The sequence below is a fragment of the Kogia breviceps genome, chromosome 9, assembly GCF_026419965.1.
Source record: "Kogia breviceps isolate mKogBre1 chromosome 9, mKogBre1 haplotype 1, whole genome shotgun sequence".
NCBI lineage: Eukaryota > Metazoa > Chordata > Mammalia > Artiodactyla > Physeteridae > Kogia > Kogia breviceps.
The window spans coordinates 61,381,148-61,398,849 of NC_081318.1; the positions used below are offsets into that span (position 1 = coordinate 61,381,148).

General features: G+C 42.1%; 1 protein-coding gene across 3 annotated transcripts in view; it reads left to right on the forward strand.

Annotated features, from left to right (window-relative positions):
* MIOS (meiosis regulator for oocyte development) overlaps positions 1–17,702 on the forward strand; it is a 325,043-nt gene that overhangs the window by 88,777 nt on the left and 218,564 nt on the right. For all 3 annotated transcript variants that reach the window (XM_067042550.1, XM_067042547.1, XM_067042548.1), the window contains exon 2: positions 9,054–9,159. The gene's annotated coding sequence lies outside the window, so the exon portion shown is untranslated. The remainder of the gene's footprint in view (positions 1–9,053; positions 9,160–17,702) is intronic.

Genomic DNA, 17,702 nt, shown 5'->3' on the forward strand with positions numbered 1-17,702 from the left:
AGTAATTATGGCACAGTTCTAGCCAAATAAGGACAAACAGAAGGCATGGAATGGTGAGTTTTAGAAAGTTCTTTAGAGTGGACTAACTTAGCTGGCTTGAGTGCCTGTTTCCCTTAGTTCATCTCTTCCTGCCTGACACACGGATATAATGGCTGGAAATCTGGGAGTCATCCTGATGACAAAAGGACAGTGGACACCCCCTAAGGAAGGTGGATAGAGAAGCCGGAAGGAGCCCAGATGGCCCAGTGACATTATAGGGCCTCCACGCCAGGCTTGGACTATTTACCCCTTTATTTCTTTTTTTGTGGAAATATATAAAAACTCTATATATTTTAAATTAATTAATTACTTGTTTTCTGTTACTTGACAACTAAACCTAATCCTAAGTGATATACTAGTTGTGCAGTCTTCACCTTGGCTCTTCCTTCCAGAGCAGCCCTTATCACCGCACACGGTGGGAATAATGTGGGGCTGGAGACAGGTTCTAGGACCATCTCTGCTAGTCCTATATAACGGTATGCCTTTGGCCAAATGACTGGCGCTATCTTCAAACTCTGCTTTCTTCATCTGTAAAGTGCGCCCACTCCTGTCCTTCCTTTATGACCTGATATTTTTTCTTCAGTTGTCAGTGAGCTGCTTTGGTTTTGCTTCTCGTAGTAAATGTGAATGAAGTACATCTCTGGGACCCGGATTAGATCAAGGCTGTGGGAAAGAATTCATGGGCCCCAATAAAAATCAACTCTTACAGAGCTTTAGCTACTAAATAGAAAGCTTCATGTCTTTTAGGGGCTTGAAAACCAAGCCCAGGAAAGCAAGAAAATCAATAGCAAAAATTTCAGGTGTAAGTGAAAACACCTGATTCATTTAAAGGTCTAGATTTGCATTACCAAGTCAAAACACCTGTGTCAAAGAGCTGGGGGATTTGCGCAAGAGCCAGCACAGGTTTACAGAAGACTTTCATAATGAAATGCTGGCCCAACCCTTCAGTCCGCCAGGGCGTGGCCAGGTTCATAGGTCGACCTCGATTCGCACTGGCTTCCTGCTCAAGACTGATCCTTGTTCAGGTCAGTGGGGCTGACTTTAGAACCCTAGCGGAGGAAAGGGTGTGTGTGTGTCTTGTGTGTACATGTGTGTAGGATTGCGCGTGGGACAAAGGAGACTTGAGAAACCCAAGAGCAGAAGGGGGAATCGTGTCCCCTCTCAAAGAGAGTGATTTTCAAAGTGTCGTCTGCAAACACTGGTAGTTAGACCTAAAATGTCAGCTGACATTGTGCTGGTTCTGAGTGGTGTCCACCGGGGTCGAGTTTTTCTCTCGTTGGAAACTCTTGAATGTAATTTGTGAAGCAGAGGAAGGAATGGCCCCGGGCTGAGCTGCTAAAGTCCCTGTCGATGCTTATGTTTACATAGCTCAGGACAGATTACAGCCTCTGTCCCACTCCGTCTTCATAATTACCCTGTGAGGCAGGTTTGGCAGGTTCAGGGCTATTATCTGATCCATCCCTGTTACTGTTAATGCTTGTGGAGGAGGAGGCCTCCCAGAGAAGTCAGACGAGGCTAAGCCCTTAAAGCTGGCTGCCAGCTTGTGTGGGAGGGGCCTCTGTCAGTCTCACTGGCAGCCCTGGGCTTCCTCGGGCTTCACTTGGATTCTGTTCACCACTTGCTTCAAACGTTTTGTTTTTAAAGATGATTTTGTACCTCATCAGGCTTGTTCACGTTGTTAGGGTAGGAGTGGTGGCCCCTTGGGACTTTCTATATCTGGCAAAGGGGAGCCGCTGGTTCTGCTTCAGTCCCAGGCAGGATCCTGCTCTGTGTGTTTAATGGCAGGGAGCTGGGACAACTTTTTGTGTTACCCTTACCAGAGCTGTCTACATTTGAAAAAAGGAGGACTCAGGAGGCAATGTCTTAGCCGACAGGCAAGTTTGTAACTCTAATAGAAGAATTTCACACAGAACGTCAATTACAACTAAATTAAAAAAAAAAAAGGGGGGCTTCCCTGGTGGCGCAGTGGTTGAGAGTCCGCCTGCCGATGCAGGGGACGCGGGTTCGTGCCCCGGTCCGGGAAGATCCCACATGACGCGGAGCGGCTGGGCCCGTGAGCCATGGCCGCTGAGCCTGCGCGTCTGGAGCCTGTGCTCCGCAACGGGAGAGGCCACAATGGTGAGAGGCCCGCGTACCAGGGGGAAAAAAAAAAAAAAAAAGATGGTACTGGCAAGTAGATGGAATGGATATTTTAGGGTCAGAGAGCTCTTGCGGGTCCCTTCACATGGCACCTGGGAACCTGCTCCCTCTATGCTCAAAGCCTGCACCAGCTGTTGCTGCCTCTTCTGGTCCCTCAGCTGGATAAGATAATAAGAAAAGGAAGGGCCTAGAGGCAACCAGAGAGACAGGGGGATGGGCCCCATCCCAGGGATGAAGAGTGAGGTGGTAATGGTTCAGAATGCCTTCAACAAAGCACAGTACTGCCGGTCGTTCTCCTCCCATACCCCCACCCCCCAACTGAGAATTCTTTCATCCATCCATTCAACTTAGACAAATTTATTGGAGCACCTGTTATGCACAGGACACTGCGATACAGTGAGCAAGGCAGGCAAGGCTCGTGCCCCTAGAAGAGATAACACGAAGTAAACAAACCTTGTGAGGAGGTTGGCGAAGGTAATAAAAAGGCAGTGGTGGGGGAGGGCGACTACACGGGAAGGTCGGGGAAGGTCACGTGAGCTGAGCCCTGGGAGATGAAGCCGGGACCAGCCTTGCAAACGGCTGGAGGAAGAACCTTCGCGGTTGCAGAAGAGCCAGAAAAGATCCTCTGAGATGGGAAAGAACTCAGTCTGTGGAGGGACAGAAAGGCTGCCAGTGGGCTGGAGGGCATGGGGTGTGACCAGGAGGAAACGTGAACGTCTCCACTAGGCAGGCGGGAGTCGGTGCCGGCCGGGCCCTGGTGTGTGGGTTGTGAGAACCCACTGAATGATTCCTTGCAGGAGAGCGGCTGGGTAGGATTTATATGATCAAAGGCCACAGTGCCAGCCCTGGGAGAAGGCGCTGTGTGCTGGAGCTGGAGGGGAGAGAGTGGAGAGGACTGCGGGAGGCGGAGGAATTCCACGCTTGGGGATGCAGGCACCGCATCAAACTCATGAACGTTGGTACAAAGGAAAGTTGCCTTTAATCGGGATGCTGGCAATCTGGGGAGATGGTGGACTCGGTGTTCCTCAGAAACCACCTCCAAAGAGTCTGCTCGGACTTGAAAGGTGTGAAGGGAAGGAGGGGAGGCATCTCAGTTAATCACTGAGAGGTGGGGGTCAGAGTCGTCTCCATCCCCTGCTGCATGCAGGCACATCGACTCCTTGTGATCTTCCTCTAGGTGCTATCTTCTTTTTTTTAACATTTAACCTTATATTGGAGTGCAGATGATTAACAATGTTAAGTTAGTTTCAGCTGTACAGTAAAGCGATTCAGTTACACATGTACATGTATGTTTTTCAGATTCTTTTCCCATTTAGGTTGTTAAATAGTATTGAGCAGAGTTCCCTGTGCTCTACAGTAGGTCCTTGTGGGTTATCCATTTAATTAATTAATTAATTTATTATACAGTAAGCTCCAAATATGCCTTTTATTATTTATTTTTTTAAAAAAAGTTTATTTATTTATATTTATTTTTGGCTGCGTTGGGTCTTTGTTGCTGCACACTGGCTTTCTCTAGTTGCAGTGCGCAGGCTTCTCATTGCAGTGGCTTCTCTCATGGAATGCAGGCTCTAGGCGTGCAGGCTTCAGTACTTATGGCACATGGGCTCAGTAGTTGTGGCTCACGGGCTCTAGAGCACAGACTCAGTAGTTGTGGTGCACAGGCTTTGTTGCTCTGCAGCATGTGGGATCTTCCTGGACCAGGGTTCAAACCCATGTCCCTGCATTGGCAGGCAGATTCTTAACCACTGAGTCACCAGGGAAGTCCCTGGTTATCCATTTTAAATATAGCAGTGTGTTCATGTCAGTCCCAAACTCCCTAACTATCCCTTCCCACCACCCTTCCCCCCGTAACCATAAATTCTTTCTCTAGGTCTGTGAGTCTGTTTCTGTTTTGTAAATAGTTCATGTGTATCATTTTTTTTTTAAGATTCATCATACAAGTGATACTATGTGATATTGGTCTTTCTCTGTCTGACCTACTTCACTGAGTATGACAATCTCTAGGTCCATCCATGTTGCTGCAAGTGGCCTTATTTCATTCTTTTTTTTAAAAGATTTTTTCCATGTGGACCAGTTTTGAAGTCTTCATTGAATTTGTTACAGTATTTCTTCTGGTTTTATGTTTTGGTTTTTTGGCCATGAGGCATGTGGGATCTTGGCTTCCCAACCATGGATCGAAACCTCACCCCCTGCATTGGAAGGCGAAGTCTTAACCACTGGACCACCAGGGAAGTCCCTATTTCGTTCTTTTTAATGGCTGAGAAAAACATGGTCCAAAAGGGTACATGTACCCCAATGTTCACTGCAGCACTGTTTACAATAGCTAAGACATGGACGCAACCTAAATGTCCATCGACAGATGAATGGACAAAGAAGGTATAGTACATATATACAATGGACTATTACTCAGCCATTAAAAAGAATAGATGCTATCGTCTTCACACCGTTTGGTCACACAATTTGTTCGGGAGATTACTGAAGGGGAAGCTGGGGAAGAGATCTGTCCTTCTGTTAATTACCTATTCTTCATTTCTACTTCTTTGATCTACGAAAGAACCGACAAATTAGGTAAAGTGTTGTGTGACCAAGAGATTTGAAAGGTATGCTTGAGCCAGAGATGAGTAGAATATAGGGGTTTCTGGGGGTGCCTGGTTAGAAGTTAGTTACAATATAGCTTTGCTAAAGTGATGAAGAAAGGGGTTTCCTGCTGAGAGCAGTTTCTTGCAAAGAGCTACTTACAATTTTAGTGGCTGTTGGGTCTTTTTGTACTGGCAGCATGTAGCCACATTCCTGTCATTGTTTATTGACCTCCTAGCAACACCTGCTACCACCTGTACGTTCATATGTTCCCTCCTCTTGTGACTGCCACTTGCTGTCCAGTTGCCACAAAGACTGTCCGGGGATTGGGAGTGCTGAGGATATTGCCTCATGATTAGAGACATTTCACTTAGCCAGAATGTCCTAGAAACCAGGCCAGAGAGCATTTGAAGGTTATTAACAGTGTCACACAGAACAGACCTTTCACTGTTAGTGCTGTTGGGCTGTCCTGCCTCTGGCTCTTTGAGTGGCTCTAACCAAGCCACCTGATGCTTTCCTGCTAACAGCCAACTCCCTGGACTCAGCAACTATCACGTTCCCCTCCCTTATTCCTGTCCTGCTCTCAATCTGATCTAGTGTGATCCTAACCCTAGACTCTGTGGACCTGTCATCCTTGATAATGACCATTGTGGATAGTGTTTCCAGCTTTTGACCCTCAGCTTTTCCCAATGACCTCTGACCAGGTTTGTCCTTCCCCATCTCCGCCACTACAGAACCTACAGGTTGACCGAGTTGCTTAACTGCCCCTTGATTCTCCTTGAGGAAGACTTGGGCACCACCTTGAATGCATCCTCTGCTCAGTCGAGTCACCACACCCCCAGGAATCTGACCATCACCTCTGAGGTTGCCTTTGCCTTTTCTCCCAGGAGTATGAGTATGTCCTCCTGCAAATTGGACTCACAGTTGGCCCCGATATTCCAGAATTTCCAAGACAGGTGTGAAAATTAGTTGTGACTAATTTAAGTTGTGACCTTCATGTCACACATATAAAAAGAATGTGTAAGGACCCGTGGCTTGTGAGAGCAGCCTCATTTGTTCATAATCATTTTCCAAATACCACTAATTGCTTCATGCTTTCTCGACCTTGAACAAAAAACATTGCTCAAACAGCCACTGAAATAGATGAGTAGATAGCGCCACACATCTGAATCACCAGCACTGCTTCTGTATTTTGACTGACAAGACTTCTGTTCTCCCCCTGGCTCTCTGGACAACCTAGTCTCAGAAGTGCTGAGATGGGTACAGACTCTGGGCTGAGAGATGGCTTCCTCAGCATCTGCCCTCCCTGTGGATACCATCCTGTAAATGACACTGATGAGCTTCTTCCTTGCTATCTGAAAGAGTCTAACTAGTAATATGATTACAAAGAAACAGATTTGGCAGAAGTAACCATGACTCTGTTGCTCTTTATGAGGCTAGGAAACAAGCCACCAAATGGTTGGTAGATCATTTCCATGTATATGGAGAGAGGAAGGAAATTATGACTCAGAGAGATTAGTTCTTTCCTAAAGGATACAAGAGGAAGCAGGGATTCCAAGCTGGTGGTGTTTTGGCTTTGCTTTTTGTGTTCTGAAAAGGGTTAAAGAAGACTTAAGTTTATGCTCATATGTAATTGCAGGGGATGTGAGGGAATCAATTGAAAGGCACGTGGATAAAATTTTTTTTAATCCAAATGCATCATGGAAACATAAATGTCCTTTTGCCATGAGAAGGTGGGTGTAATAAGTGTTTCAGTGTATTGCCTATGTATGATGTTGAGCAGACATTCTAATATGTTAGGAGTCATTTTATTCTCTTCTCGTTGGGGTCACCGAAGTAGCCACACATGGCACAACGGTGGACGGAGGCAGTGTGGACAGGGCACTGGGTTGAGAGTAAGGAGACCTGGATTCTGTGTCACATGAGGACAGAAGGCCAGCACTGTCCCCTATGTGACAAAGACCCAGGAGCTGGGCAGTACCCTGAGCATTGAGTTGATCAGTGCAATTAGTTCTGGACTCCCTTGAAGACCAGCCACACTCCCAACAGAGATGAACACTGGTTATGAGTTTGAGACACAGGAGACCAAACCTGGTCTGCTGTATGGTCACCCTTTGTCTCTTATGGGACATGTCTTCTCAGGGAGCATCCACCCTACCCCCAAACAAAGCAAGCTCTTGGTCCCTCATTCTGTAGCCTGGTGGAAGATATGAAATACTTGGTGGACCACCCTTGCCCGCCCTCACCAACCATATTAATACCTACTGAGACCTTTGGGCTCCCGTCTGAGATGTATCAGTTTTCTTCCCTAATGTTGGAGTGCGGACCTGTAGGCAAATTCTTAAGGGGTCTGGAGTTACTGCTGAATAGAAGAAATTGCGTTGTGAAAATTACAGATGACATTTGGTATCAGTGTGAAGAGGAATCAGTGTTTTACAAATAAGAGTCAGTGGTAATGGTAAAACAATACCTACAGCATCATGTATAAAAATAGGTATTAAGCCCCATGAAACTGGATCCCTCTTAAATGATATATAGTCTGCCCCCAGAGGACTAAAAAGGGCCTATTTGGACCTGATACTGTGAAGAAGGGAGGTAGGAGTTTGATTAAGTGTAGATTTAAAATTTAAAGACACCTTTGAACAGCTCTTCAGTTTCAACTCAACCCTAAGAGGCACTCTGTGAATAGTCCACAGCAGTTTCACAAGTTGCTACTGCTGTCTGACTTATATTTCTAATGCATTCCTATATGCCCTGTGCAGAAAAGAATAAAAGTTGAGTTTCTGTTATGGTAACTGGACTGCCCAGTTTTGACCAAACCCACATGTCTAACTCAACTCATCCGCCCTCCTGGATACATGCAACCCAGGAATTACTCAGAGCCAGGAAGGCTGGAAATGACTGTTTCTTTACTATCCGACTCTGAGGCCTTAACCAACCACAGGATGGACAGCAGCCTGAGACTGGTCCAGAACTGGACCAGCCTTTGGGCGTGGGTTGTGTGTGAAGGGCTCCTGACAGGCCAGTTACCCCATTTCTAGACACCCTGAGCAACAGCGGGGGGCAGGTAAAGCAAGAGGAACACATCCCTTGGAGTTAGAAGAACTGGTTTTGAGTAGTAACATTGCTATATAACTAGCTGTAGGACTAACCAGATTAACTAGCTAAAGTAACTAGCTAAGTGACTGAGCAGAGCATTCCACCTCCAGGAACTGAGTCTGGCATTTGTAAAATGAAGTCATTAGACTTGGTAATGACTAGTAAAAGATAAACTTCTGCTAAGATTTAGGATGAGAAACATGAACTTTATGTCAGTTAGGATGTAAGTCTTAAGAAGAAAAGTCTAGGTCTGGTTCATCCAGAACTCCCAAAGGTATTTCTCAAATGATTCAGTTAAGTCAACCTTGGAGTTATAAATAAAGATTCTTAACTAGTATAGCAACGTTTTTGGATTTCCTTACTAATGGGTAATATATACACTTCATAAAAACCTCCAGTATTGTTTTTCTCTTTAAGTTAGAATAAATTTTTGGTATTGAGTGAAAAAAGTTTACCTTAGAAGAAAAGTTCATTTGGGTAGCACCCAACATTCCCTAACAATGATGGGTTTTCTGAAATTTTGCTGTCAACATGTGGACTTAAATGTACTCCTTTAGTATGTAGGCTCAATGTGGGTACAATTTTTTTTTAACTTTTTCAGTCCAAACAACACCTAATTCAGTACTCTAAATATAGTCAACATTCAGTAAAAATTTAATTGTTAACTGAATCAAGGCTGCCGGGGGGAAAAAAGGACATCGCTTCTTGTTTGGACATGCTCCTCTGATTAAATGCCACTTTTAAAAATTACTTGCCAGAGCCTTTTGATTGTGGAAATATAAATATTATCTATAGAGTAAAGTTTAAAAGCATCATTATCTTAAGATATTTAAAATTGTTTTTCTTTATCGAACAAACCAGATAAATCCGTTGCAAATATTTTTAGTAGAGCTGAATTAGGAAATTTGTCTCCTGGCTTCCATTTCTTACACCAGGTTGTTTCTACCACAGTGACAGATATTTATTTCAATGAATTGTAATGTCCACAGTAACAGAAAAGAATGTACATGGGCTTTCAATTAGCTTTTGGCCACACTGGCCAGTGGAAGTAAATGACCAGTCTTCTCCTTGTCCCTGCTGCATGAGCCCCCATTTAAAAAGCCTAGTTATAGTCTGCATTGCAATGACACAAGTCCCTCTGTCAGTAAGCTAATTATTTATTTTTTCTTTTTCTTTCTTTTCTTTTTTTTTTTTTGCAGTGTGGCATGGCATGCAGGATCTTAGTTCCCTGACCAGGGATCGAACCCACGCCCCCTGCAGTGGAAGTGCAGAGTCCTAACCAGCGGACCGCCAGGGAGTTCCCCAGTAAGCTAATTATTTCTTTCCTACATGGGTAGGGCTGATAATGGCAGGCTTCTAAATCCTCAGAACATAGTTCTTTTTTCTACTAATGTCTATTCTAAGAAAAATGGTTGTTTTTCATGTTTTATTGCTGTATTTCTGAAAATGCTCTTAGTGTCTAGGTGTCCCCAAGAAAGATGGTACTGCAGCTTCTGATGTAAGCAGTCCCTCTCTCTTCATGCTTCTTCCTCTTTACACTAGCATTTCTGTGACTTCTTCAAGCCCAAACCACTGTAGGAGTCCAAGTTCACTGCCCAGGTTACAGTTATCGTGTTTCTTGTGCCATTAGTAGATGCCATTAGGGCAGTATTATTTGGGGGTCAAACAAAAGGGGGCCATTTTTCTTGGAAGTTGGGGGAGACTTCATCAAAGATACAATATTTAAACTAAGTCTTATAGAATATGTAGGAGTCTGCCATGTAGAAAAGAGACAGAGGAAGCAGCAGGTGTGAAGACAAAAAGGCAAAATACCAAAAACAAACCCAACCTAGTACATTTGGGATTATTAAGCAGAATGGGTGGAGCATAAGGTGGGGAGAGAATGATGAAACAGGATTTTTGAGGTTTAACTGGTAGGACTCAGTGACTTATGGAATGTGAAACGAAGGTAAGATCTGAAGATGAAGATATGTGGTGATGCCGTAAACAGAAGCAGGAACAACAGGAGTAAGGCTGGGGTTCAGAGGACTTGAAATTACAACTGAAACTATGCCAGCTCATTTATGGGTTCAGTAATGTAAGGGGAGGTTAAGATCTACATCTTAAACCCCAGCTCCTCCCCTGAATAATAAGGGATGCTAAGTTGATTAATCACGCTCAGGTCACCAAAGTGCCTACATTTACCGAGAGGTAATTTGTATTAAACTATTAAAATGCCAAGCACATAAGTGATTTCTAGTCTCTGGAGAGGTTCTCTATCTCTCTCACTCAAGCTGTGGAAGGGTCAGCTCATTCATTCATTCTCCCTTCCTTCCTCCCCAACTCCAAGATACTTTTAAAAATATTAAATAGCTTCATCGAGGTATAATTGATATACAATAAACTGAAACGATTTAAAGTGTACAGTTTGTTAAGTTTTGAAATAAGTATATACCCATTTATTTTTTGCTTTCTATTTCATTAGCTTCTCCTCTGGTAATGATTATTTCTTTGACTTATTTTAGGTTTAATTTTCTCTTCCTTTCTAGTTTCTTAAGTTGGATGCTTAAGTCATTGATTTGGGACTTTTCTTCTATTCTAATAGTCATTTAGTGTTACAAATTTTCCCCTACATACTGCTTTAGTAGCATGCCACAAAAAATTTTTTAGAACAATTTATTTATTTTTATTTATTAAAATTTTTTTTTAAATAGATTTTTTATTTACTTATTTTTGGCTGCATTGGGTCTTCGTTGCTGTGCGTGGGCTTTCTCTAGTTGCAGCGATCGGAGGCTACTCTTCGTTGCAGTGTGAGGGCTTCTCATTGCGGTGGCTTCTCTTGTTACAGAGCACAGGCTCTAGGCGCGCAGACTTCAGTAGTTGTGGCACATGAGCTTCAGTAGTTGTGGCTCATGGGCTGTAGAGCTCAGGCTCAGTAGTTGTGGTGCATGGGCTTAGTTGCTCCACGGCATGTGGGATCTTCCCGGACTAGGGCTCAAACCCATGTCCCCTGCATGGGCAGGCGGATTCTTAACCACTGCACTACCAGGGAAGCCCCAGCATGCCACATATTTTGATACATCCTGTATTTATTTTTATTCAGGTCAAAATACTTTCTAATTTTCCTCTGATTTCTTTACTGACCTATGGATCTAGAAGTAGTTTTAGAGTTTGGAACTATTTGAGGTTTTTCCAAATATATTTTTGCTATTGGTTTATAACTTAGTTTCATTGTGATAAGAACATATTTTATATGAATTGAATTCTTTTAAATTTATTGGCAGTTATTTTATGGTCCAGAATGTACTTTACCAAACACTGAGTGAATCTTGAGGTTTTCCATTCTGGCTGGTGTGTCAGGCATTGATTGCTCCCGGCCCAAAGTTAGCACCTGACACTGTTACCTTTAATCTTTTCAGTTGGCTCAGTTCCTAGGTTTGGGTAGTTTCTGCATGTGCATTCACTCACCAGTACCTAGCTGAATACTCAGGGCGAACCCTCCATAGACCTTCCAAGTTTGCACCCTGTGAGCTTCTCTCCTGTCCAGATCTCTGTCCTCATCCTCAGAATTCTAGCCGCCTTGGTCTTTCTGAGCTCTTAGGGCTCATCCCAGGGAATCTGCCAGGTCCTACCTTGGTTCCCTCTCTCTGCACTGTGGCCTGGAAACACTGCCAGTGCAGTAGACTGGGGCAATTGCAGGGCTCACTTCATTTTCTTTCCTGCCTATCAGGGCTCACTGTCCTTCCTTGACTGGTTTACATGTTTTACAAAGTGTCATTTCCTAAATGTTGTCTGTTTTTAGTTGTTTCAAGAATGAGGATAAATCTGGTCCATATTACTCCATCTTAGCTGGAAGCAAAACTGTCTATCTCTCTCTCTTTCTTTCCTCTTCTAAGAAGCTGCAACAGTAGTCATGTCAGAGCCTTTTCCTACATGGGAAAAGACCCAGCCATCTCCTACAGCCTCTCTCTTCTCTCACATGTCAGCCAGGCCAGGGTCTACAGCCTGCCATAGACAGCCAAGGCAAGCCTGAGAGTAGGGATTTGTATCTGTCAACTCTTATAGTGGTAACGCACAATCCCAAATCTAAGTGGCTGGTAGCAACAAACATTGATTTCTTGCCCACATGACTTGAGGGCTATCGATGGCTCCAGCTCTGCTGGGCTCAGCAAGCTTAGTTTGGTTCAAGTGGGCTTGCCTGGCCTCAGTTCAGCTCTATGCATCTTCTTATTCTGGGACCAAAGGTGAAGGCATGCTAGTTTCTTGGTGAAGGTCCAGAGGAAGAGGCACAGGGCCAAAGCAAGCAACCACATTTAAAGCTTCTGCTCAGTCATGACATACCTGACATCTGTGCACATTCCATTGGCCAAAGCAAATCAATAACTAAGCCCAGAGTCAAATGTGCAGGAAAGTACACCCTACCTACAGCAAGCATGGCAAGGATAGAGAAAGAAAGGATAATTGTAAACAATCACGATCTTCCATAGTATTGATGACTTGCACTCTCTTGCTGTGTTTTCTCTACTACATGCTCTACTGGCACAATGGACTTTTTTCATAGTACTGAGCACATCATATGTTTCACAGATTAATTTCTATTTGACATTTACATGACTCTTAAGTCTGTCCTCCACTTGAAAATAAGCTTCATAAATGCAGAGACAGTGCCTGGCATGCAGTAGACAGTAATTGTATGAATGAATGAGCGAATCAGTGAGTGAGTAAATGAATAAAAGAGTGTCTTTTTCTGCTTACTTTCCCAAGGCACTAAGGAATGTGCTAGATGCCATTTGGTTAGAAGCTATTTAGGATGAACTAGCGTAGGACCAAAAGATGCTATGCAGTTCAGTCATACTTGCCAGAGAGCTCAGCCTTGGCACTTGACTCAAGTATAGACAATGATGAGATTTGCTGTCCTTTGCTGTTGTTCTCTGTATGTATTCTTGTGGATGTGGGGAGCTGGGGTTTGGAGTAACTCTCAGGCATTCCTGGGTTCTTGGCATAATCCTAAATGAATAACCTCCATAACTACACCCAGTTTTAATACTTGGCATACTGAGTGGCGGGCAGCAGGGAAGCAGAATACCAGGTGAGAAGATCAAAGCTGAGCAAGGTTTCTGGTGGCATTTAGAACTTGACATGGCATCTCTATGAGCCACAAGGACTGGGGTAGCCTCCCACAGAGCTCTAGCACAGACCTTTGGATTATTTGTACCAGATATTTGGGGTTAGGACTGGATTAGCTCCCCCAGATTATCCTGTTTTGAGCTGCTTTCAAGGGTGACCTCTGAAAATTCATGATATATCCTTGGACACAGTAACCTCTGGGATCCACACAGGTTATCATTGGGCATAATAATCTCAGGATCTGTATAGCACATTGTTGGCCATGGTAATCTCTGGAGACTCATATAGCATATTCTTGGGCACCTCAAGTCACCATGACCACTTATTTTCAAGTTGACTTTGTCCAACTTGGGACAAATTTAGAGGTGGCTTTAATGATATTGGTAGTGATCTATTTCTTCAGCTGGGTGGTAGATACACAGATTTTTATGTAATTATTTTACTTTAAAACCTACTTATATGTAATATATATTCCTTTGAATATATAAAATATTTTGCAATATAAAGAAATGAAAAAATAAGAGAAAAATACACATTAAAACTAAAGTGAGATCCCATTTTCAACCTTCAGAGGATCACAAAGATCAAACAACTGATAAGTCTCAATAATGGTGAGAAAGGGAAGAAGCAGGTACACTCGTAAGTTGGGGGAATGTAAATTGGCACAGTCTTTAAGGTAAGTCCTTTGACATGCCTATCAAACGTACATTGTGTTTGTGCTTACAATTTCACTTCATGAATATATTGTATAGATATACTTACACAAAGACTAATATGTACCAAAAAAAGACTAATGTGTACAAGGCTATTCAGTGAAGCTTTTCTTTGGTCATAATAACAAAAGACTGGAAACATTGAAAGTCCAAGGAAAGATGGGTTGATTAAATAAAATGAACTGCTGTGAAGCATTTTAAGACTAAGGTAGCTCTTCATCTACTGACACAGAATGAGTTCCATAATACCAAGTGAAGAAGAGAGGAAGAGAGAGAAGGAGGGAGGAAGGATAAAAAGGAAGGGAGGGCACAAAGAGGGAATATTTCAAAAGGAAAGGAATGGTGCTCTCAGAAAGTAGTAAATGGTTGAGTATAGCTGAACTGAAGAATATGTATAAGAACCTGGAGGAAGATAAATGAGAAATGTAAGCAGGGGTGAGGACCTCGAATACTGTGCTAAAAGGTTTGCTCTGTACCTTGGAGAAGACAGAGAGCCTCTAAAGCATTTTAAGGAGGAGAATGATTGGGTCACGTTTACTGTAACTCAGCAGCACTGGGGGGATAAAGATCAGAGGTGAGAGATAAGATGGAGGTGAGGAGGCCGGTTTGGAAGCAATGACAAACTCAGGGTGGAGAAGATCAGGGAGAAGTAAGATGGACCAGATGCACTGAGCAATTGGATATTGGGAGTAAGGAAGAGGAAAGAGTCTGGGGTGTTCCTCAGAGGCCAGATGAGGTCAGCAGCTGAGTGATTACACCATTCAGAGAAATGGAATACAGAGGGACTGCTGCTTTGTGGTAAAGGCAGAGGGTGGTACGAAGCAAATTTAATAGGCTTGGCCTTCAACTTTCAGTATGGGAAAAGCTCAAGTAACACTCTAAAATTTGAATAGGCACAATTTTAGTCAATTTTACTGTTTGTCCATATTATGTAATAGCAAAGTATGTAATATACCACAAAGAAAGTCTACACAAATTCCAATATTTATTTCTTGGAAGACTAGAGATGAGATGATTACATAAAAACAAGGTCTGCTGGGGTTTTGTTTTTGATTTTTTTCCCATCAGGGACATGTTCTGTTTTGTTTTAGAGTCAAAAACAAATCTGAGCAGTGATGTATTCATAACAGAATCAATTTGAGAAAAATCCCAAATTGCTGAAACTAGCAAAACCATAGCACTCTTCATTAAGATGCAAGAGATGGAAAACAGCCAAATGATACATTTAAGGTAACACCAACTAATATACTAAGGAGAAAATAATTGGAGAATTCCACTAGTACTTAAAAATAATGTCAAGAAACTGTCAGTGCAGACTTTAAAGGCAAATTTGAAGGATAATAAAAATAAAATTGAAGCTTCAGTGAATTTCAGAGAGAAATAGGGAAAGAAGTCTTTATTTTGCTGTCTTTGCAATCCACAAATCCTGATTTACTATTTAGAATTCCTACTGTGTAATTCTTATTTTTCTTTGCTTCCAAGATAGAGGGAAATTTTCCCATGTCTTCTACTGATGTGGCAGTTACCTTAGGCTCTTTTCTATTCCACAGGAACATAATACTGTTTAGAATCAGGCATGTGTTAACAGGTTTGCTCCTCTCCCCTACTCTAGGCACCAAGAACACCCATCACACCCATGCTCAGAATTAGAGGGTAGGGTGGTAATAAAGCCATGGAAATAGGAGAAGCTGCTGAAGCAGCCCAAATGAATGAGGACATATTGGCTGTCTTAAAATAACACAACCATTCTGAAAGGTTCCACAAGGTCAGGGTAGGAGTTTATTAGGATGGAAGCCACAGGGGACATGGAGCTCAACTACAGCAGTGGGAGTTGGTGTTACCTAAACAGTGGGCTGCCTCTGGAGGAGAAAATTGTCTTGTCAGAAATGCTCACCCCAAGAATGCCCAGTCAGAGTATTTGTCTAAAGGATATAAGGAATAGAGGAGACATAGTACTAGAAGACTGTAAGGGTCCTTGGCAAGTCGAAGAGCCCATATTTTCTCAACCTGATTACTGCAGGACTTAAAATTTCCTAACTTTCAGAGTTGGATGTGACTTTTAATGAATTGACTTAAATGAATGATTTTTCAAAGATACTAACTTATGAAAATGGTAAGAAATAATGAATGCTTTTAGAAATCAAGTCGGATATATATATTGAAACCTGAAATGCCGTTCATATGTGTGAAATATGATTTGGAGCTATTCTTGTTTTAACGATCAGACACACACACATATTCTAAAACATGTCTTATTTTAGTGAGGGGGAAAGCTCTTGGACATCTTTGCATGGCTGTTCACAAGACACCGAATTATAGTTTAGTAGAGAAAAAAGGCATAAATCATAGAACATCTAAAATTCCAAGTCCAATAGTAGACTCTCTCCTGAGATTGGCATAATTCAGATGTCCCTTTGCTGGTCCTCAGCCAGGGTAGCTCATCAGAATCACCCATGGGTGCCCAGCCTCACCCCAGACCCGCTTAGCATGCATTTCTCTGACAGTTAATGAAGCTAAGCACCCTTCAGAGGTGTATTGGCCATCTCCTTTGAATTGCCAGTCCCTATCATTTTCCTGTTTTTTCCTTTTGATTCTTTTTTACTTATAGGATCTCTTGGTTTATTAGGGATGTGCAACAATTCTGTTACATGTAACATGCAAATGGCTTTCTCTCATTCTTTCCTTTACTTCTTGTTGTGTGTAGGAAAGACATTAAGACTAAAATCACCAAACCTACTTGGCATTTTATAAATTTAGCATGCTCTTCAGACCTCCCATGAGAGCAATTCTTGCAGTCAGCAAAGCTGAGGTTTCAACTAAATGAAAACGATAGAAATGATCGTCTAAGATATTTTAACATTTCAAAGGAAGTTTGTCATTGTTAAAATTCTTGAATGTCATTAGTACTTGATAAAATACTAAAAATTTCTCAATGTCTTCATTTAAAATGGACACGTCTCTCGATACACATTCTTGGTTTTAGCACGTTGTGTACATAGTCTGTCCTTGTTTATTTGAAAATGGAGAAACAAAATGTCATATATCTCCCCCATCTCTATTGGTTTTTTAAAAATAGAAGTATAAATGATTTAAAATATTGTGTTATTTCAGGTGTATAGTGCAGTGATTCAGTTTTGGATTTTTTTTTTCAGATTATATTCCAGTATATGTTATTACAAGATATTGGGTATAATTCTCTGTGCTAAACATTAAATCCTTATTGCTTATCTATTTTATGTATAGTAGTTTGTATCTGTTGCTCCCAGACTCCTAATTTGTCCCTCCCCCTCTCCCCTTTGGTAACCATAAGTTTGTTTTTTACTTGAGCCTGTATATATAGATTCATTTGTATTATTTTTTTAGATTCTACATATAAGTGACATCATACAGTATTTGTCTTTCTCTGTTTGACTTATTTCACTAAGCATAATATTCTCTAGGTCCATCCATGTTGCTGCAAATGGCAATATTTCGTCCTTTTTTTCTGTGGCTGAGTAATATTCCTGTGTGTGTGTGTGTGTGTGTGTGTGTGTGTGTGTGTATCACATCTTCTTTATCCATTCAACTGTTGATGGGCACTTGGGTTATTTCCATATTAGCTTTTTAACTAGATTAAAATGAAAACATAACTCATCATTCTCTTTTCCAAAATCTAAGGTTGTTCAATTCAGACTCTTTGATTCTTTATCTAGCCAGACAACACTCCCTCTGACTCTTCCCTTTGTTTTGCTAATTATGGTGGGAAAAGAGGGGAGTAATCTCAAAGTGGATGAGAATAATAGTTTTTAACTCATTGACATATCACTTCTCTCTTATTCTTTTAAACTGGTGTGATTTTTTTCTTAACGTTTCCTATTCCTCTCTTTCAAGGAGTTAATTATTTCTCTAATGAATTTTGTAAAGTGAGTTCTAATTTTTTTAATGTATTGAGTTCTTCCTATGTGCCAGGAACTAGGGACACAGAGATAAACAAGGCATGTCTTTGCTTCTAAGTTCAGAGAACAGGCAGACTGTACAGATGCTGTGATC